The sequence below is a fragment of the Otolemur garnettii genome, unplaced genomic scaffold, assembly GCF_000181295.1.
Source record: "Otolemur garnettii isolate 467f Iridium unplaced genomic scaffold, OtoGar3 scaffold00092, whole genome shotgun sequence".
Classification (NCBI taxonomy): Eukaryota; Metazoa; Chordata; class Mammalia; order Primates; family Galagidae; genus Otolemur; species Otolemur garnettii.
This window is the reverse complement of record NW_003852487.1, coordinates 4723337-4745958: the sequence shown is the minus strand read 5'-3', so window position 1 is coordinate 4745958 and position 22622 is coordinate 4723337. Positions and strand designations below refer to the sequence as shown.

Genomic DNA, 22622 nt, shown 5'->3' with positions numbered 1-22622 from the left:
GGCACATGTAGTCCCAGCTACTCGGGAGACTGAGGCAAGAGAATCACTTGAGCCCAAGAGTTTGAGGTTGCTGTGAGCTGTGATGCCATAGCACTCTTTCAAGGGCAGCATAGTGGAACTCTGTCTCAAAATAAAAATAAACAACTGTATTCACAAATATTCCTACCAGCTTTATTCATAATTAGAACTGAAAACCACTCAAATGCCCACCAGTGAGCAAATGTTCTATCCATACCCACAGAAAGTTCCTCAACTTCAGGAACGAAGCCCTGAAATGTGCTATGACACAGATGAATCTCGGGAACATCATGTTCAGTGAAAGAAACCAGACACAAAAGGCACAGGTGGTACGATTCCACTTGCACGAATGTCCAGAATAGGCACATCCACAGACACGAAGAGGGCCAGGGGTGTGGGAGGACATGGGCAGTGAGTGCTAATGGGTGTGAGGTTTCTTTTGAGGGGAAAGAAAATGTTCTGAAATGAGATAGTGGTGAAAGGTGCTCAATCCTGCAAATGTACTGTTAATAAAACCCAACTGCACACTTCAAAAAGGTGAGCTGTGTAGCATTTCATATTAGTTTCCCAGGGCTGCCATAACAAAGTACCAGAAATTGGGGGCTTAACAGAAATTCGTTGCATCCTAGCTCTGGAAATAAAGGTGTTGGCAGGACCGCATCCTCCAAATGCTCCAGGAGAGGATCTGTGCTGGGCTTTCCTGCTCCTGGGCGCTTGCGGCTTGCAGCTACACCCCTCCCGTCGCTGCCTCTGCCTCCTCGTGGCCTTCTTCGCCCTGTGTCTCTGTTCACATGTGGCATTTTCGTCTTTTTGTATGGACACGAGTCATAATGGATGAGGGCCCATCCTAATAACCTGATATTAACTTGATTACACCTGCAAAGACCCTATTTCCAAATAAGGTCACAGTCACAGATATCTGAGAAGGACTTCGACATATCTTTTGGAGGACATAATTCAACCCATATCATGTGAATTACATCCTAATAAAGCTGTCATTGTTTTTTAAAAAAGTTTTAATTAATAAAATATAAAATGGCTCGGCGCCTGTGGCTCAAGTGGCTAAGGCGCCAGCCATGTACACCCAAGGTGGTGAGTTCAAATCCAGCCTGGGCCCACCAAAACAACAATGACGGCTGCAACCAAAAAATAGCTGGGCGTTGTGGCGGGCGCCTGTGGTCCCAGCTATTCGGGAGGCTGAGGCAGGAGACTCGCTTGAGCCCAGGAGTTGGAGGTTGCTGTGAGCTGTGATGCCATGGCACTCTACCCAGGGGGACAGCTTGAGGCTCCTGTCTAAAAAAAATAAAATATAATATAAAATGAGAGAGAAAACAGACTTCATCACAAGGACCAAGTTCAAATCCACTCTGAGTGACCTCAAAGGGGTCTGAGCAGGAAAGGCCTTTGCTACTCTTGGCTCGTGTAACAAACACTCAACGTCCAAGAGAATAACAGCCATGGCATACGTAGTACCCCTGGCTTGGATCTCTGTCTCCTCTCTACCTGAACAATCCTGACCTGGCCCTCAGCTCTGACCTCATGGGCCCTTCCCCCAGCTCCAAAGCCACCCAGACCTCTCTCAGAGACCCAGCAGTCAGGCCCATCACATGCCCACACCCCCAACTTGTAAAGTAACAACCTGTCACGCGCACAACCTCTTTGCACCCAAAATGTTCTCTGATCTGTGTAAACTGCAATTGATGCTGCGCTGCTTGATATTAATATCTTTTGTTTGTGTGTCAGGGTTCTGCAGAATCTAATTAAGGAGTGTTCTCTGCGTATCCAGGGTGTTTGAACAACTCCGCCGAGCAGACAATGCGAGCTGTTGACCTGCGCAGATGAACTGTGCTTGCAGAAGGTTCAGGGGTAGTGTGTGGGGAGGGAGGCACATGGGGTGTTCTTTTCTGCTGGGGTACCAGGCATGGTCTGCCATTGCCACCCCTGTGGGCTAAGAGTATGGGCAGCTTTGTTGGGGGGGTGGGTGCTTGTCATAGCAGTGATTTTTTTTGTGTGCACTTCCGTGTAGACACACACACATCATCACTCACACACGTGCCTGTCTCAAAGGCCCTATCCCAGTGTGTGCACCTCCCTCACGACAGCCCTGTGAGGAGGCATGACTTCCCCACAGCGCAGTCGGAGACTGGGGCCTCTGGTGCTCAGTGAGGATGCAAATACAAGGGCAGAAACTTGGGACCCACTGAACAGCCATTAGGGGTTAGATAAACCCACATATTTGGGGGCTGTCCAGAGCTCACCCCAGTCAGGTAATGGCAAAGGCACAGAGCCTATGGCCCATATTGGGTCCTTAGAGTAGACCACAGTGAGAACTGTTTTCCCACTGGACATACAGAGAAACTGAGGCCAGAGAGGGCAAGAGCTTGCCCACCACACACTGTGGTCTAGGGGCAGAGCTGGGCCCTTCCAGGACCCACCAAGCCACACCCTGGGGACCATTTTGGGGGAGACAGTTAAGCCTGGGTGGAACCAAGAGGCCAAGATGGAGCATCCTTCAGTCTGAGGTAACTGGCTATCCAGAGTGGCTTTGGTGACCCCAGATTTGATGTCCTTCCCCACCCATGGGTGACCCTGACCAGTGCTCACCCCCCTCTGACCTCGTGACCTCCCCTGAAAATTAAGGGAGCATTTTGAGGGCACACAAAGGCTCAGGCTGCCCTTGTCACAGCTCCAGGGCCCTTGGGAGGCTGCAGTGTGCAGGATAAGGAACAGGACCTCCTAGATCAGGGCCTGAACCGAACAGAAAGGCTGCCATGGCCTGGGCTGCCTGCACTGCTGCCACACTGGAGGCACTGGGACTCTGCTCCTTAGGTCCCCCAGACTCTGAACGCCCTGAAGAAAGGAAAACAAGAAGCCAAGTCAGCTGAGGGCCAAGAGGAGGGAGGATATAGGCCTCAGGCCTCAGACTTGGAGGAGGCACCAGGCGGCGGTACGGTGGGCAGAGGCCTGGAGACCAGAGGTCTGGGTAAGGTCGCCGTGTCACAGACCAGACACACGTCCGCGCGAGGGTGGATAACCGCCATGGACGCGCAGGCGTGCCATTATGCGTACTTGCGGCCCGGACTACCTGCACTCAGCGCGCACCCAGGACCCAGCTTGCCTCGCCCGCAGGCACTTAAGAAACGCCGCAGCGCCACCTGCCGGCCCCGCGCACCCAGCTCGGAGCCAGGCCCCGAGCCCCGCCCCTGCACGAGCACCTGCCCCTATATAAGCCCCGCCTCTGCATGCGCCCTGGTACTGTGGACTTGGCGGAAGGTGGGGGGCCTTCCACCAAACGGTGTGTTGAGGGGCGGCAGCGGGTTTCAGCTTTAGGGCTCCTGGGTGAAAAGAGGGGACAACTATGAGCATTAAATGCGCACCAGGAGTGCAGTAAGAGCACTTGTCGGCCGGCGCGGTGGCTCATGCCTGTAATCCCAGCTACTAGGGAGGCTGAAGCAAGAGAATGGCTTGCAGGGGTCCTCAAACTTTTTAAACAGGGGGCCAGTTTACCGTCCCTCAGACCGCTGGAAGGCCGGACTGGGGGCCCCGGGACGAGTCGGCTGCTAAGCAGGACAGGCAGTGGAGGCAAAAACACCTGGCGGGCCAGATAAATGTCCTCGGAGGGCCGGATGTGGCCTGCAGGCCGTAGTTTGAGGATGCCTGGAAGAGGGTGCTGTGAGCTATGACTTCACAGTGCTCTACCAAGGGTGGCAAAATGAGAATCTGTCTCAAAATTTAAAAAAAAAAAGAAAGAAAAAAAGCTGGGCATGGTGGCTCACAGCTGTAATCCTAGCATTCTGGGAGGTGGAGGCAGGTGGATTGCCTGAACTAATAGGTTCAAGACCAGCCTAAGCCAGAGCGAAACCCCTGTCTCTAAAAAAATAGTCCAGTATTGTGGTGGCATCTGTAGTGGCATCTGTAGTCCCATGGGTTACTACTTGGGAGGCTGAGGCAAGAGAATCGGTTAAACCTAGGCGATTCTCTGGGCTGCTCTGAGCTGTGATGCCATGGCACTCTACCCCAGGGTGACAAAATGAGACTATGTCTAAAGAAAAGATTTTACTGCTCCATTTTACAGATGGAGAGAGTGAGGCGAGGTCACCGTCCAAGGTCATCAATGAGACCAGGCAAAGTGACCGTGAGCCCAGCAGCCTGGGTGCAGAGCTGGGCACTGAACAGACTCCTCCAGCTCCTGGTAAATTCATATTTAATTGTTCACTAATGGTCATTTACTAGTATAAACCCATTTAACCCTTACAGCCCTGAATCAGTATCCAGGTAGTGCATCTGGGAAATGACCTGACCTTCCCTGCATTCTGCACTGCTACTGCATGGCCAGGAATTTGGAATGAAGGAGAGGACTCTCAGGATTTCAGGGCAAAGTGAGTTGGGATAGAAGTGAGTGGGCAGTGCACTCCTAGGGCTGTGGGTCAAATTACTGGATATCCTTCCAGCAAATCCTTGACTCTGTGGACCTCAGTTTCCCCATCTGTACAATGTGTGGTGGGGGGGGTGGGGCAGGAGGTAGAACATCTCTTTCTTCAGGTTCCTCCTCTAACCAGACAGTGCAGGAATCCCTGAAGGCCTAGGCTGGTGGAGGAGCTGGGCATCAGGGTGGTCTAGCCTTATGTGGGGTCCCTCTGGCATCCGTGGCTGCCACTGGCAAGAAGTTGAGTACCTCACTGATTGCTACCCAGATCTCCAGCCATGACCCAGCCCCCTCTCTGGTGTCTCAGTTTGAGGGGAGGCATCTTGGGCTGAGGGTAAGGGGCTGCCAGAGACAGATGGCGTTGGCCTGGGTGCCAACCCAGCAAGAGCCGCCGGACCAGCCAGGCAGAACCTGCTGCTGTCGAGAGCTTCCGCCAAGCACAGTGGCAGGCCTTGCACTCAGGCTGCACCTGGTGCAGGCTGCACCTCTTGCCGGAGTCCTTGGGGTAGTGGAGGGAAGCAGACTGGCTCAGCAATGTCCCTGACAAGTGTGACCTTGGGCAAATTCTCCCTACCTCTGTCTGGTCCCTCCTCTCCTGGCCCTCCAGGCCCCTGCCAGGCTTTCCATCTACCCCAGTACCAGTCATACCCTAGCTGGTACAATAGCTGGCATATAGCGTAGGCAAGTTGCTGCCCCTCTCTGGGCCTTGTTATTCCTATCTGGAAGATGGGGTTATCTGCAGCACTGAGCCTAACACAACAGGGTCTCTGGAGGTCCATGTTATGTGGGTGCTGTATTGGATGCCATGTTGTTTTATTCCATCCTCACAATCAGCGTGAGAGTTAGGCTAGATGCCTGCAGCAGATCCATTTCAAAGCTGGGAAAATTGAGGCTCCAAGAAATGATGTGATATTCCTACCAAACGGGGTGGAAATGGGCTTCCAAGCCACAAGTTGGGTGTAAGCAGAGCTAGAAGTAGACCAATTGCACCCATCCTCAAGCCCCAGGGTTCCCTCAGTCATGTGTCTGGGGCCCCTGGACCTTGAGTTCCCTGGAAGAAGGAAGCTCAGACACCCAGGGACTGGCACAGCTGGGACCTTCAATCTGTTTTCTGAACAGACAACTGAGTCTGAGCAGAGCAGGGGAGCCTGAAGTTTGCATACCTCCAGGACCATAGCAGACAGGACACATCTGGGGGCGGAGGGGGCAACCACCTAGCCTCCCACCAAACAGCACCTGGTGCCCACAGTCACACTCACACACACACGCACCTTTCCAGGGTCATAGATAACAGTAGAAGCAGAGAAGTCAGGATCTGCTTTTCTCTGTCCTTAGGGTCAGGGAGCTGGCATCAGACCCTCCCTTGCAGATCAGTCCTCAGAGATTCCCAGGGGGATGCCTGGGACCAATGGTCATGGAACAGACTGTGATGTCCCTTTAGGCTATACCCATTTGCCTGACCCTTCCCCATAAATATGCCCAGACTGACATATTCCCACCCACCCTGTCTTGGGTAGGTATGACTGCTAGACTAAGCTAAGTCATGTCCCTGTTTTTGTATGTTCAAATGCTGGACAGCCGATATAACCCTACAATTGTCCACTACAATTTTTAGACAGGAACAGATGGATTATATGGCTGCACAGGTGAGTGGATGGGTGGCTGGCTGGGTGTGCAGTAGATGGATGGATGGATGGTGGGTAGGTAGATGGGTTGGGCAGACATTGGGCAGATGGATGGATAAATAGATGGGTGGATAGGTGGGTATATGAATAGATGTATGGTTGGATGAATAGAGAAACAGAAACTGAGTGTACCAATACGTCCCCCCATTGTTTAGTGGTGGAGATGGGTTACTGTAAGTCAGGCTATAAGCCCTTTTTTTTGAGACATAGTCTTATTTTGTCGCCCTCGGTAGAGTGCCGTGGCGTCACCACTCACAACCTCCAACTCCTAGGCTTAAGCAATTTTCTTGTTTCAGCCTCCCAAGTACCTGGGACTACAGGCGCCCACCACAACGCCTGGCTATTTTTTGTTAAAGTTGTTATTGTTGTTTTAGCAGGCCCAGGCCAGGTTCGAACCCACCAGTCTCGGTGTATGTGGCTGATGCTGTAACCATTGTGCTACAGGCACCGAGTCTATAAACCCTTTTTTATAGAAGAGGAAACTGAGGCAGGAGATAGGAAGCACCTAGTGAAGGGTCACACAGTGAACTCTCAGTGGAGCCCAGGACCCTGTCCTCATGGATGTACCTACCTCGCAAAGGTGGCACAGGGGGGTCAGCACACAAGAGCCATGCAGACCCTCAGAGACCCCAGACGGGGCCCTGGGCCCAGAGCCCAGAGAACAGACATTGAGGGGACCTGCCCTGCAGTCCCCACTGGACTTCCACATGCAGCTGCCCCACCTGGCTCTCCAGAGAGCCCCCTGACAACCTAAGCCAGGCACGAGGTGGGGATGAGGCTCCCAGATTCTCCCAGCCCAAGGTAATTAAAGTGCGTGGTTATGTAGAAGTTTGTAATTAAACACTGGAGCATCTTCAGACATCCCAGCATGGCGCCTGATGAATTAATTACGGGGATGTCAGACCCTCGGGTGTGCGCCTCACTGTGTGTGGCCCTGAGCCTTCCTGTTGGGGAGACGTGCTGGGTGAAGGGTGTGGAGGGCAGACCCAGCTTTCACCACCACCCCTGCCCCACCACAGCCCTCCCAGGCTTCCTCCCATATCCCCCCTCTCCAACCGCTCTGGACTCAAACCTCATATGAGCTCCAAACCTGACATCCTCTCCCATCCTGCCCCTCACCATCCTTCTCCCACGCCCCTCCCACCCAAGTCCTGCCCAACCCACCACCTGACAGTGCCCAGCCCTCCCCAATCCCCTCCCACCTCCTCCAACGCAGAAAAAAAGCCTCAGGCAAACCCCAAATCAAGGGGCATTCTCCAAAATACTGGACCAGTGCTCCTCAAAACTGTCAAGGTCATCACAAACAAGGACAGTCACAGAACAGAAGAGTCTAAGGGACACATCAATGGAGAGACTTATGGGGTCCTGGATGTGTCCTTGGGACAGGAGAGGACATCAGTGAAAATAGAAGCCTGGACAAAGTGTGGGGCTTAATTACAGTGAACCAATGTCGGCTTCTTAGCTGTGACAAATGTACTGGAGTAGCATATGATATTAGCAACTGGGGAGACTGTTCGGTGTATGGAACTCTCCATATACAACTTTTCTGTAAATCCAAACATTCTAAAATCCATAGGTTATTTATCTAAGAGCTTTCACAAGAGCTCAGATTCAAATATGGTAAAATGTTCAATCTGTTTCATCTTGGTGGTAGGTAAATGGGTATCTGTTATACTGCTTTCTCTACTTTCCTATGTTTGAAATGTTTCCAGATGAAACATTTAAGAAAAAATAAACCCAGATATAACATGTCACCCTCACATGACACTCCTCAAAGCTTCAGCCTAGGATCAAGTTCAGAGTTCCTATCCAGCAAACAGGTCTATAAGAAGTGCCCCCTACTCTTTGTCCTTTGTTGTTACACAAAGCCTAGGCCCTCCCCTCCCCAATTCCTGCAGGTCAGATGTCAAGAGGGAGAGGTCACAGGCCTAGCCCAGGGGGTCACCACTGGTTGCCTCCCTGGGCATCAGCCCGTGGTTCAGAAAACTTTCTCCACCCCAGTTCAGGGTCCAAGGCCACTTAGGAGCCAGGTATTGTTCTCCCATTTCACAGATGGGGAAATTGAAACTTCCTAGAGAAGGCTAACCTATCTGCCCAGTAAATTGAGAGGCCTGGAGTTCGGAGCTGCAGCTGCCTCGGCCAGCCTTCTCTCCCACAGCGCCTATCTTTAAACTATGTCAGAGACTAACAGTCCTTCCAATGTGCCCAGCCTAGGTGAGATTAACACTCAGGGTGTTTCATGTTCCTGTCTGGTTACCTTTCCACCTCGTGGGGTCCCATCTCCTCACTTAGTCTGGCAGCACTGGCCTCCTTACTGTCTCTACACTCTGACCTTTGTGCTGGCTGGTTTGTGACCTGCTTGACATGCTCTGCCTTTAGAGAGTCATGCCACGGCTGCCACACTGCACACTGCTGTTGTGCTCCTCAGTCCCCGACACCACATTCTCTTTAATTATGTGTGTCTTTGTCTGTTATCTGTCCCCCTTCTAGGACTATATTGATGAATGGACTAAAACGATTCTTGGTTTTAGTGGAATGGAGACGAGGTCTTAGTCTCCATTACTGTACCTGCTGAGAGCAACTTCAACAAGTAGTGAGCATCTCATTCTTGGGAGAAACCATGTCTGGGTGGTGAGCACAGGGGAATGAAAAATCCACTTGCATGAACATGTGTGTGCACACATACAATCGTGAGTGTGCACACACACCAGGCTGGGGATGACCCAAGCCCTGAATGCTTCTCTGTTCCTTATAAGCACATGTGTGTGATGTGACAGGTATATGACACATGTTCCATGGGTGTCCTGTGCCAGAATCACTGCAAGATGCAGCCCGACACAGGTAGGAGACATGCTTTGTGCTCCATCGAATTCCATTTCTCGCGTGTGACTGTGTGCCGCAGTGAGTGCCACAGCAAGGTGTGTAGAACTCCACACAGAGGATATGGACAGCATTTGGGACAGAACCTGACATGCAGGTGTATGTGCTGTGTAGTATGTGCCAGGCACCATGTCTGACACATCAGATGTGATGGATGCAGGGCCTGAAGGGTGGCACATCCATCAGTAAGTCAGTCCAGCAAAGTTTCACTTAGCACCTGCTGTGTGCTGGGTCCCGAGGCTATCGCAGGGAAGGGATAGATCACAGCCCTGTCCAGTGGGACTCATGTCCTGTGAGGAGGCAACACTAGGCCTGCAGGTATCTAACCTGATAGCTGGAGGTGACCACGTATGGGGGGTTGTCAGGGAGGCCCCTGAGCTGTGAGGAGGCAGCTGCCCCAGGAAAAGACAGTCCTGGCAGCAGGACCAGCCATCGCCAAGGCCCTGACACAGTAGTATGCTGGGGCAGAGTGAAGGGCAGAGGGGAGCCCCAGGGTCTTGATGCTGCATGGGTGCCACGTGCACTAACAGCTCTGTCCTCATGGGTGAAAGTCTCCCTGATGGGACACCCTATGGCCCCAGGAAAGACAGGCTGCTAGAGTCTGAGCAGAGGCCAGGGCCAGGGCCAGGACCAGAGGCCTAGTTGTCCTGGCTGGTCCACACCTGAAAGTGCCTATGGACTGGTCAAAGCCCCATACACCATGGGACAGGCTAACGCCTGCACAGAGATGAGGGTGAACTAGGGAGTGGACCCAAAGGTCAAGCCAATGGTCTTCAGCCCAACTGAAGACCAAGCAAAGTTGGTCTGTGCAGCCCAACTTTCCCTGTACAGAGGGAAACTGACACTCAGAGAGGATATGGCCACCTCAGATCCTTCAGAAATTCAAGGCAAGTTTCGGGGAGTAGCTCTTAGGTTCTCTGCCTTCTGTCCAGGTATGAACAGGTGGGTAGGCAGGTGTTTGGCTCACTTGGTAGACAGGGGTCCCTGAGCACAGCCAGAATCTTTTGGTGGGAGAGTTTGGCCAATGCCAGGGCACCCCAGGAAGTGCAAGCTAACGGCCCTATGAGGCCAGCTGGGCCAGCAACCAGGCTTCAAGAACGGGAAACTGAGGCATGGAGAGGGCTTGCTCCTTGCCTAAGATGCTCCAGTGCATGTGGGTCACGTTGAGTCCCCACAGCTTCCCACCCTGCCCACCCCACCCTGTGGCAGAAAGAAACCTGGACCTGGCTGAGGGCCTAATCCCACCCTGGCCTCACCCTGCCCCACCCCCAAGGAACAATTTACCTTTCGGAGCTGGTCCAAGATATTAATTAAGATAAATCTACCTCAATTTTGAGATTCTTTTATCATGTAATTTATCAAAATTATGTTAATTATTTCTGTAGGGCAGCAAAATTATTACCTCTTTTGTGTCTGATTTGTATTAATATTCATAATTTAATAATTCAGCATCCTGGCCATCTGGTCTGGGAGCAGGCTCCCTTCCCTCCATCCGTCCGAGCCAAAGCCTCCTCACCAGCCCGTTAGTGTCCCTGGGGCCTCACGTGCATGTCCCCTGAGCCTTTCTGCCATCCAGACCCATGGATAGTGGCTCCTCCTCAGCCCACCGACCAGTGACACCACAGGGCCCATGGCACAAACAGGTATGCACGCAGGTACGCGCACGCCGCCACCCCCGCTTGGCAGGTGAGCCGAGCTGAATTGACATTTTCCACACTTTGTGAGTTTTACACTGTAATTTGACATAATTAATGCCTACATTACTGCTGATAATTTAGCTAGTTAATTAAACTCGGAGGAGATAATTAAGGAGAGGCTACTGCTTGGATTGCTAATTGTTTTTGTCATTATTTCAGGCCGACAGCTGCCGGCTGAGTCATCCTGTTTTGTCAGCTGACGGGTCACGTGACACAGGGGTCCCCTGGGGGCCCTCCACTTCCAGGGGAGGGAGGAGCGGAGCCAGCTACCTGGCTGCTGCCTGGACCCTTGCCAAGGCTGCGGCTGCTCTGCCCCCTCCTCAAAGTAGTGACAGCCCCATCCGATCTCCCTGAGAGCTTCAGTCTGGGGTCACACCAAGGTCAGCCCATGCTGAGGGAGGAGGGATGACTGCCAGCCCCGCATCCCAGCCCAAGGGGTGAAGCAGCACCTGGCAGCATCCCAGCCTTCTGCAGTGGTCAGATAAGAAGCAGAACTTCCTGGGCCTGCTAGAAGCTAGAATGGATGGTCCCACATAGCAAAGAATGACAGAAAAACAGAGAAAGAGGGAGGGAGGGAGAAGGGAGATGAGGACCCTGGCTCCTGCATGCTGACCCCATTAGTCAGCCTTTCCCAAGGAAAGCCCTAAGGTGCTGTCCTGGCAGCCCACCAGGGGCTAGGCAAACTCAAACTGGAAGAGGTACTCCTGGGCGACCAGCATTACTGTTTTCCCCTCTTCATAGTTAACCAGGGCCCTGCCAAAGGTTGAACAACAAGGAAGTGCCAAGACCCAATGCAGGCCCCAGGAGGGCCTCAGCCCAGACGTGGTCCTAGACAGGTTGGGGTGGGAGCTCTGCCCCCTGAGCCTCAGCCTCCCTAGCTTCAAGGGAATGAATGGGCTGGATGACCATCAGGTCTCCCAGCTTGGATGGTGTGGGGAGCTCAGAAACAGCAAAGCTGTTGGCACAATATGGATGGAAATCTGTCAGGGTGCTCAATTCAGCTATCAGGAAATGCAAGTCAAAGAGGCTTAAACAGTCCTGGGTTTATTATCCTGCCAAACAAGAAGTTTGCATTTAAGGCAGTTCTAGATTGGTTAATTTAGGGTTCAATACCAACAAAGACCCATGAACCTTCTCTGTTTCTGCCCTCCTTGTCTCTCTTGGCAGTTATATCATCCCTCATGGCCCCAGGATGGCTGCCATGGCACTGGGAGTCCCAAGTCCTACTATGGCTCCTCAAGTACCAGATGGTACCCAGCCAAGATGAGATTGTATCTTTCACATAATCATATTCTTTTCTTCTTTTTTTTTCAAATTTATAGCATATTTTATCTATTTTTTTTAAGTTTTCCAGCTACAGATTTATTTAACACAAAATAATCCCCTCCAATTTTACTGAGGTGGCTGACCACATCCACAACCAAATCCACCTCTAAACCGGAAATCAGTTGCTGACCCAGCCCCAGCCTCGGCTTTTGTGTTGGCACCAGGGGCACAGCACTCTGCCTGTAGGTGTCTCTGTCAGCTTTCCCTCTAGTGAGTCTTGCAAGTCACTCACCTTCCAGACCTTTTGGCCAAAGTCTGCCTGTCTCTGGATAGCTGCAGTACAAAGTGGCGGGCACGATCTCAGGGGGCAAGTGGAGGTAATCGTGGAGATACTGGATACCCTCATTGGTAAGGTACCAGTAGAAATGTCTCCAGGCAAACTGTTCCTTCACATAGCCTTGTGATTTGAGAGACTGCATGGCCTTCATGACATTAAGGTTGGGCACGTTCTTGTCTGCCAACCCTGGGTGCTTAGGCATACGGACATCCTTCTTGGCCACCATCACACCCTCCTTAAAAAGGAGTTCATAAATGGCAATTGGTTCCTCTTGGGCATCAACATCACGACGGCTGCAGTGTCTGGAGCCAAGGCTGGAAAAGGCTGTAGCATATTTTAAAATGAACCATATGAATTTCCTTTGAGCCTGCATTTCACAGTGTCCGTTCTGAAGCAGTATTCACTCGCATTCATAAACACCTGTGAGGAAGTTTGTCCTGACACTGTCTGGAGCAGCAAAGTAACAGGGACCAAGCCCAATATCACCAGCTGGAGAGAGCTGACTTCTGTCACAAACAAAGGACTGTGCTGCAAAAGCCCAGCCCCTGGGCTTGGTGCATACTGAGGCAAGTATAAACGTCTTGGATAACACCTGAACTGCATGACAGGGCCCTCGCCTCAGACACTGGCAGGGAGAAGGCATCCAGGCCAGTTAGGTGGATTCCTTTTATTGGTTCCAGACAGTTCCATGGAGGGAAGGAATGGGATCTGTTGGAGGTGAGTGGGTGTACCCACATGCCCAAAATGTGATCAAGATGTCCAGCAGTGTCCCAGAGAAACTTGAAATCACCGTGGAAGAAGAGAGATTCTCCAGGGATGCCCCAACCCTCAGCACAGGGCCAGGTGGGACAGAAGGGGCAGGGGTTCCTGAGGTATTGCGGTAAGGGTCTCACAGAAAAGCCATGTCACTGAGAATAAGCATGCCTATTGAAATGTGTTTTAAGTAAAGGTGACCATTTGCTCACTCAGGCAAAATGGCAAGCTTTCTTCATTTACTGTTGGTTTATATAGTCAATTTTGTGCATGTGCACTATACAGCAATGACCTCATTAATATTCATTAGGATCCCTCTGCACATGCGCATTGGACATCAATGACTTCATTATTTAAACATCTTGTGAGTAGCTCCTCCCTAGTAATCTGATAATCCACCCAACATACACCTTTAAACATAATCCTTTCAACATAACCAAGTTTAGCATAACTTAACGGAGAACATGTTGTCAGCCATTACTTCTTTGTTATCTGATGCAGCCTGAGGTTATGGAGGAAAGAGAGGGTTTGAAAATCTGTCCTACTGACCATGCCATTTGGAGGCAGTTACTTCGATCTTTAAAACAAGGCATAAAGAAACGTCTAGGGCATACAGAAATTTGTGTGCAAACCTCCATGGGTTTTTACACCTGCAACTGACCAGGCCAACCTTACATTAGGGGGGGCTTTAGGCCCGCAACCAACTCAGCTATATGGGATTCTGCCTCAGTTTCTCACAAGTATGCCTACACAAAGTCTTTTCACTGCTCTCTCTCAAACAGCTTTTTTGGCCAGAGGCATATAGGCCTTTTGCCTATACTGAGGTGCTGCAAGGCTGGTGCGGGTAGGAGGAAAACTGAGTCCTGGCTGAAGAGCTTGCTGGCCCTGCCAAGCTGCTGCTTATCCCTTGTGGATCTGGTCAGTGCCAAGGCTACTTGACCTGGCTTAGTTGCTGCCACTGCTGTCATCGCTGCCCAGATACACACCCAGCTGGCTCAGGGAGGAGGTGGCAGGTGGTAATGGCGTAGGGTCAGCTACCTTCCTGCTCTGCAGGGTGCCTGGTATCACTTGGCCCTGCCCAGTGTTTTGATCTGCACCTGCCTTTGTCTTCTTCACCACCTCCAGGCCAGACAGCTGAGGCCTGCCCAGACTGCTGATGCCCTGCTCCCAGCTCTCCACTCTCCCCTTGGCCTCTGGGGCCTTGTCCAGGATGGCAGTGGGGCTGGGCCACAGGGCAGGCCTAGGCGGGGGAGGAGCAGCAGCATCCTCAGAGTCAGAGTCTTCCAGCAGTCTTCTTTTTCTAGCTTCCTCCAACAAGGCTGCTGTCTCCTGTTCATCCTCCTCCTGCTCCTGCTTTTGCCGCTCTTCCTCGGACAGGCGGTGCTGCCGCAGCATGGCCTCAAAGTCTACGTGGGCCTGGCGTTGGATTAGGTCCTTGAGCTCCTGCAGGTTCTCTAGCACCTCCATCTCCAGCTTGGAGTCCTTGGTCCGGTTCTCCAGCACCTTCATGGGATTGTTGAGCTCCTCATCCTCCCTTTCCTTCTGTACCCTCTTCTCCTCCTCCAGGAGCTTCTCAGCCTGGAAATTCCATGTGGCCCCATGCTCCATGGTGTAGTCTGTGTTTTGTGGATCCATCTTGAACCTGATCTCTGCCAGGCAGCAGGTGCACTTAATATAAAAGCGGAAGATGGGCAGGCCCAGATAGACTTCATTCTGCACCGTTTCCTTCTGAGCACTGAACTTCTTTCCCTTGTAGATGTACTCTCCACATGTCTTGCACCTCATGTTGAAGGGTGCCATTAACCGCACCACGTACTGCTGGTCTTTGGGGAGCTTGAGTTTGGGGATCTTTGATGAGTCAAGATCCAGTGGGTAATATTTGTTTAAAACTTTTCTCTCCGACATCTTTCTTTGCCTTCTAGTACCAGAGAACTAGTGGCGGTAATTAATGAAAGGCTCCTACCAAATCTTGTACTTCCGCTAACATCTCTGCCTTCAGCCTGCATTATTGGCTACAGGACACACAGCTTGCCTTTTTCATCGTCTGCAATCACCGTCTATCAGGCTGTGAGTCTTGCTTTCTTTCCTCCGGAGTAGCAACATTGGTAGCAGGAGATAAAAATTCCGGGATGTGATCGAACCATTCCCTTCAGAAAATCCAATCAGAGTAAATGATTGGGTAAACATCCGCCCCTTACATATGATAGGCTACAATCTAGCCCGGAAGGGAAGCTTAGCGAAGGCCCACCTGCTAAAGAAGGTGATTGGGAGGGGTTTGGGAAGCGCTGTTCCCACAGAAGGCCGTTCAGAAAGAAGTGAAAGAGTCCCAGAGAACATCCCGCCAACTCCCGGAGTTCTCAGATATCCCGCTCGGGTTAAAAATCTTCTTCTTCTTCTTCTTTTTTTTTTTTAAAGACGGGTCTCACTCTGTTATCCAGGTTGGAGTGCAATGATATGATCACAGTTCACTGTAGCCTCAAACTCCTGGGCTTACCAGCGGTTCTCAACCTGTGGGTCACAACCCACAGGAACTGTATTAAAGGGCCACAGCATTAGCAAGGTTGAGACCACTGGCTTAAGCAAGCCTCCTGCCCAACCTCCCTACTAGCTGGGACTACAGGCACCCATACACTTGACATACCATTTTCTTATGGGTGGTTTCTAGGGAGACAGAATCTCAGGCTTTCTCCCCTGTATAGGCACTAGCTTTAGTTAGGACTCTAAGAACTAGCTTTCTCACAGCAGTGAAGCACCAGCTTAGGGAACACTTGATCAGTTTAGGTGCCTGACATCAAACAAAAGTGGTCTCTTAGCAAATCCCTCATTTTCTTTGTTGAGTGTTCAGATTGGCTACCTTCAATCCAAACTCAACTTACTGAAAGCCACAGGAAGTAGCCAACTAGTACCAATATTGCGAATATTTTTCTATTTCCCCAGCCATGGAGAATACACAGTCTGGGACCCAAGGTATTATAGGGAACAATGGTGTCTGACTTTACATGAGTCCATCACCATGACGGGCAACTTTCCAGCTGGGTGTGGCCCTCAGCGCCCCAGCCCGCACTCAGATGGGTTCTCATCGCAGGATCTGTCACTGTAATGCCTCCTCCCGGAACCAAATTCCCTTTGTTTTCATCTACAAAGACTAGAAACCCAAGTGACGATGTAAACAAAGGGGACTCTTATCCCATATGCAATGGGCTGATTTTTGCCTCCAAAGGTTTATGTCACCCAGAACCTTGAAATGCAACTGACCTGGAAATAGGGTCTTTGCAGATGTAATAAGTTAAGACCTTGAGAAGAGATCATCTTGGATTTAAGGTGGGCCCCAACCCAATGACTGATGTCCTCATAAGAAGAGGGAAATGTCTGAACACAGAGACAGGGGGGAGGCTGTGTGACCATTGGGGCAGAGACTGAAGTGATGTGGCCATAAGCCAAGGGATGCCTAGAGCCACCTGGAGCTAGAAGAGGCAGTAAGGACCCTCCCATAGAGTCTCTGGAGGGAGCTGCCCACATCTGGATCTCAGCCACCCAGTCTCCAGAGCTGTGAGAGAACAAGCTTTGCTATTTGGTGCTTTGTCCCTATAGTCCCAGGACACTCAGGCAGCCCCACATCCATTCTCCTCTTTCCCCTTAGCCACCAACAGGGAGGCCCAGGGAGAGACCACATTCCCTAGCATCCTGTGCAGCCTAACATGGCCATGTGACTAAATTCTGGACAATAAAGAAAAAGCAGGACACCCATGGAGGGACAGAAATGCCAGTTATGTGTCTTTACATGTGTGTCCTGCCCACAGTGCCCACTGTCCACTCCACAGTCACAGTGAGCTTCAAAAATGAATTGGGTCATGTGATTCTCTACCTGAAGCCCTCCCTAGTCCTTACCCAGGCCTCCCTCGCCTCTCCCTACCACCACAGAGTCTAGCCAGAATCTGTTTCCTCCCCTGGCCTCAGAGCCCGTTCATGGCCACTGCCCACCCCTCCCAGGTTGGCCAGCTTCTTCATCCTCCATCCCCAGTAGCCTTGGTCCCCAGAGTCTCCCCACAGAGCCCCTACCCCAAGGACAGCAGTCCTCTCTTCCTGCTTGTCTGCTGGCCACACCAGAATCCCCAAGGACAAGAACTAGTTGGTCTGGTTGATGCCTTGCTCACTGTTGGGCCGTGGTACCCAGTGGACAGCCTGGCATGCTCAATCAAGCATTCAATCAACCCTTGCTGGATCGGCAAGAGATAGCGAGATGTGACTAAAAAGAATTTTAGGGGCCAGGCATAGTAGCTTACACCAGACATCTCAGCACCCTAAGAGGCTAAAGTGGGAGGATCACTTGAGATAAGGAGTTCAAGACCAGCTTGTGCAATATAGCAAGACCCAGTCAGGACCCACCCTATAGTCACAGCTACTCAAGAGGCAGGAGGATGGTCTGAGTCTAGGAGTTCGAGGCTGCTGTGAGCTGTGATTGTGCCACTGTCTCAAACAAACAAACATTTTAGGGAGATTACGGACAGCAGCCCCAGTTGCCCACCCTTCCCCCCATGATGTGTCTGTTCTGTGACCAGTGTCTACAGGACAAACCTCCCATCATGAGCATCCAACAGCTGGACCACGGGGTGGCATGTGGGCCTGGCAGGGTAGGGGGTTTTTGTGTGAAGCTGGACTTAACCTTGAATGTAACAGTGACTCAGAGGGCCCAGAGGGTTTCAGCCGGAGAGACAGAAACACCCAAATTACTTGGGCAGGGCAGGGAGGGAGGGAAAACTCGGAGCCCAGACATATGGCCGGTGAAGAGGAAGCTCAGACTCAGTAAATAGCACGAGTAGACCCGGTGACAGTGTCCAAAAAAGGGACACCAGGTGGATATCCCAAATGGTAACAAGGACCATGAGAGCTGTCTGCATGTGTTAAGAGTGGACCTGTTCACCAGAAATGGAACCTGGGCCCCAAAGGCAGGGGCTATGTGTATAATTGAATTTTCTAGTAGCCACATTAAATAATTAAATAGTAAAAAGCAAAAGGTGAAATTAATGTCATTAACATTTATTTAACCCCATATATCTAAAATATTGCCATTTTGATACATCATCAATGTAAGATGTTATCAGTGAGATATTTCATCTCCTTGTTGTGGACTAACCGTCATTTGATTGGCCACATTTTAGGTGCTTGATGGCCGTGTGTGGCCAGGGTCTACGATAGTGTGCTGCTTGGCACTAGAGCATTCCGTGTCCCCATCAAAGATTGTGAACTAAAACATCTCTTCTCATCTCATGTACCTCGAAGCTCAGCCAACCACCCTTGACTGTAGGGAAGGGGCTTCACTGTAGCTCAAAGCTGAAGTAGAAAATCTCTTGCTTCCAGGACAGCCCCAGCAGGCTGGAGTCCCTGTGCCCGGAGTCTCTTGTGGCCACCTGTGCTTTGTTCAGCGGGCCCAGCCTCCATCCCTCAGCCCCAAGGGCTGCTTCCTATGACTGCCAACCTGTGCTGTCACTGGCTTTCCAACTTGTCCATCATTTGTGTGCCAATTCCTGCATTTTCCCAGTCTCTGACGTTTAAAACGTCAACACGCATGCACGAAAATCACTTCCCTGTCCCTTGTGTATTCTCAGACCCTGACCTCAGCCACCTGGAACATGCAGGTGAGGACAAGTTCCTCTTACCAAGCACCAGTCCAAGTGCCTGCTGCATCCACTCACAAACTCGATCACCCTTTCCAGAAAGTTCTCCTTTGTAAATAAATGAAAATAGAAACGGCCCATATGGAAATATAATGTTGTTAAAACCACTGATTAAGTTTTACATAACCATGTTGAGAGCAAAGGAAAAGGTTTTAGCTTTTTAATTTAAGAAAAAAGGAATATGATATAATTTCAATTTGTGATAAGATAAGATGCTCTCGATATTGCAGTTTCAATTGGATTACATCCTAATGTACTTTATAAAGTGTCAGGCCGGCTACCGATTAAAGTGTGTGTGTGTGATATTCTTTATTAACAATTTAATGGGCCAGCATTCACGCGATCTGTCTTCATTAGGGCTTCCAGCCCACCTGGGAGACTTCTGCATGGCTCTGGAGCTCTGCCTGGGACAGCAGGCTGTCACTCCTCAGGGCTGGTCTGAGGGGGCACACTTGGGTGAACGGGAAGGCAGGAGGGCTCCCAGTGCCTGCCATAGCCACCTGCTCAAAGTCCTGCACTGGGAGGGGTCCCTGGGAGGCAGAGTGAAAAGCAAGGGCAGAGGCCCGGAGGTCCAGGCTCCTAGCCCAGAGGGTAAGGGAAAGCCAAGGCAGCTGCAAGGTGGGGGTGGGGGTGGGGGTGGTGGGTTTCCAGTGGCAGGAGGCAGAGCCAAGAAGGGCCAGGTCTGCAGAAGAAGAAAGGTCTTGGAGCCTGGTCTCTGGCCATGCCCCTTCTAGAGATTAAGATCTGGAGGGTAGGCAGGACACAGCCCCCAAATTCACACCCACCTCCCACCTTATGCTCAGGTCCTGGAGACTCCTGAATTTCCTGAGCCACAGCCCTGAAGCCCTGGGGTGCAGCCCTAGGCCCAGAGGGAGCATGAGCAGTGTCCACTGAGGGGATGAAAGAAGGTGAACTGGGGCTCAGTCCTCACCCTGGGCTCCACAGATTTAGGTGAATGGCCCAGGGACATAGAGCATCCACAAGCACCTACCAGTATCTCCGTGCCCCCGGTTCTGGGCAATGGTCCTGTGAACCTAGAAGGTCCTTTTTGGCGACTCCACTGTGAGCTGGCACGCTGGCCCAAGAGGGATGTCAGCAGTAGGAGGAAGTCAGGGCAAGACCCAGGAGATATTTGTGGAGTCCTGGGGAGAGATCTTTCTTCTGAGGAAACTCTCAAAGCAGGATGAAGACTAGAAGGATGCTGAGATGCTGGGCAAAGGCCACACAGAAATCTGTGCCCTGCACCCTCCCAGGGAGAGGCCACGCATGAAAGCCCAGGCCCCTCCCACTCCTGACATGTGACCTGGGCATATGACTGTTTTCCCTCTTGTCAAGGGGGACAGAGTGCTGCCTCTAACTCCCCAGGGTTTGTGAGGGGCTTCATGGTATGGCCATCCCCTCACTCCCCACACCCTTGCTCTTGCCCCAACTGGAGACCCCTGCTGGCCTCACCTAGAAAGACTGAGTGACCAGAAAACCCCTCCCCCCTACCTCTACTTTCACCTCTGAAAGGTCTGGGCCAAGTTGAGGGTTAGGATCCATGGAAAGGGTCAAGCCAACTCCCCCACTGGATACTGAGCCTCACTACCATGGAAGTTACTGGGGTCTCTTCTGCATACTCATCCCTTACTCCTGTGGGGCAGCTTTGAAGGAGGGTCCTTTGAGCCCCCATCATACAGATATAGGTCAGTCTCTGTGCCCAACCAGACCTTACCATTCTGAGCTGAGCTCCCTCTTGGGCCCAGCAGCAGGGGATGGAGAGGAAGGAGGCAGGGGAGCAGGCCCTAGCTCTGAGATGCCCCAGGAAATTCCTGAGCCCTTGAGCCCTCTTCCTGAGGACCTCCCCATCTTTCCCCTGCTCCCCTCAAGCCCAGGGGCTGCGGGGTGCCTGAGCTTGTGCTCCCTGGTGGGGTGCTGGATCACCCAAGCGATCTAACTCAATCCTCCCAACCTAGAGTGGGGCAGGTGCAGCTCCCTGGATCCCCCAAGTGCAAGACTGGTCAGGCTCAGGTAGGGGCCAGAGGACATGGGCAGTGTTGCAGCCCCCTTTGACAGTTTGGAGGACTGAGGCCCAGGCCAGCTGAGACCCCATGTCATTCATTCATTGACTTACTCACTCACTCAACAAATATTTGTTAGGCTCTTGGCTATGCCAGGTGCTAAGGACACAGAACTGAGGACACAGTGCCGGAAAGGTGGAGGAGCTGCCTGACTACAGGAGCCTCCATCATAGGAAGAGGGGCAGACATACCAAACATCTCAGCACAGAAGGTGACTTTCAAGAAAACGGGGCAGAGAAGACTCTGGGGAGACCAGGCAAGAGCAGCAAGTGCAGAGACTCCCTGGCACAGAGGTCAGGGTTCGAGGGGTGATGGAAGAGGTGAAAGTGGAGGCATTTCCAGAAGCCAGCCCAAGCCCTGCCACAGGTCAAAGTGGACAGAGCCCTCTTTCCCATTCCTACACACCAGTACCCCGAGGAAGTCCAAACCTTGAGCTTCCCAGGGAAGACCCTGCCTACCTGGCCTTACCCCTCATGTTTCCTGCTGTAGCCATGCCAGTCTGCCCAGTGCCCATACATTCGCTGCCCAGGAGCATATATCAACAGCCCTCTTGGCCAGGCCTCGGTCCTTGCTGGATGTTCCAAAATCTGGCCTTTGCTCCTCAGACCCCATAGGCTGCAGGCTCAGCCCCAGCATGTTCAGGTACCAGCCCTTACCTAACAACAGCCCAACTCTGATATCCACTCAGGAGTACCAGTTGTTGGAGAAAGGCCCTGATGTGCCCTGAGCTCCTCTGGTATACACAGGCAGGGGAGGAAGGCCCTGGGAATATCCACACATATGGACTGCAGGATGAAGTGTGCCTTGCAGTTGCCTGATGTCACCCAGGAGAGTGGGGCCGAGCACCGCCTCTTATTGAATGGACGTAGCAGGACCTGGTCAACTCTTGTGGCCCCAACGATGCATTCTTGCTGTCCCGCTAGACAGTGCTGGGCTCTGCAGTCTGCAAGGACATCCTGCTGGGCTGGCTCCATGGCCTTAGACCTGATGACTTTCGGGGCTCTGCTTACCAAGCACCATGTGCCCAGCCAGTGTCCACTGGACACCCCTGTGGCTGCCTCTGGGGTCCCTAAGGAACATCCCCAAGAGGTGGGAGCCAGAGTATTAGCACCTCAGCTTCCTCGCCCTAGGAGGACCTCAAGGTTCAAACCCCAGCAGGACCCAGCCCAGGCACCCATGCAACTAACCAGCTGACAACACTCCCTTCTCCGCCTCAAAAATCCCTCATCACTCTCCTTCCCTGCCCCATCCCACAATAGGGCAGGGGGCAGCCCAGGTCCCAGCCCCTGACCTCACCTATCTTGCTGTGTGACTGCACAGGCTGTAGCACCCAAGTCTTGGTTTCCTCATCATTAAAGTGAGGCTCCGCGCTGCTGCACTCGGCCACCCCTGCCAGCTGAGTGGCACATGGCCTCCCCCTGGTGGTGGCAAGGTTGCACTGCAGGTGTCCTTGGTGTCCAGCCTAGGAGGCTCAGCCCCACCCCAGGCTCAGCCCCTCTACCGCTTCACACTCCTAACACACATGACTCCACCGGGCCTCTGCTCAAAAATGCCCATGGCACCCAGTACCTGGGGAACCCAGTCTGTCTGCTGCAGCCAGGCTCTGCTGCCCCTTCTGCAACCCGTCACCACACCCCTTTGTATCTTCACACTCCCAGAATACTGCCCTACCATTCCCCCCATCTACCTGGAGACCCCTGCTTGTCCACACCCAGCTGAGACCCCCTTGGAGCAGTCTCCAGGACCTCAGGAATCCCAAAACTGGCAGTTTCCAAGGTGACACTTGGTCCCAGTGGCTTCAGGCCATGCGGAGCATGGACCCCAC

General features: G+C 52.1%; 2 pseudogenes across 1 annotated transcript; both read right to left on the bottom strand.

Annotated features, from left to right (window-relative positions):
• Window positions 1–12052: 12052 nt before the first annotated feature.
• On the bottom strand, window positions 12053–12594 carry LOC100959875 (annotated as a pseudogene). The gene has a single exon (XR_001161513.2). The product of XR_001161513.2 is annotated as a 40S ribosomal protein S10 pseudogene (transcript).
• A 1413-nt stretch (window positions 12595–14007) lies between these two features.
• Window positions 14008–14967, bottom strand: LOC100941477 (annotated as a pseudogene).
• Between the last annotated feature and the right edge of the window lie 7655 nt (window positions 14968–22622).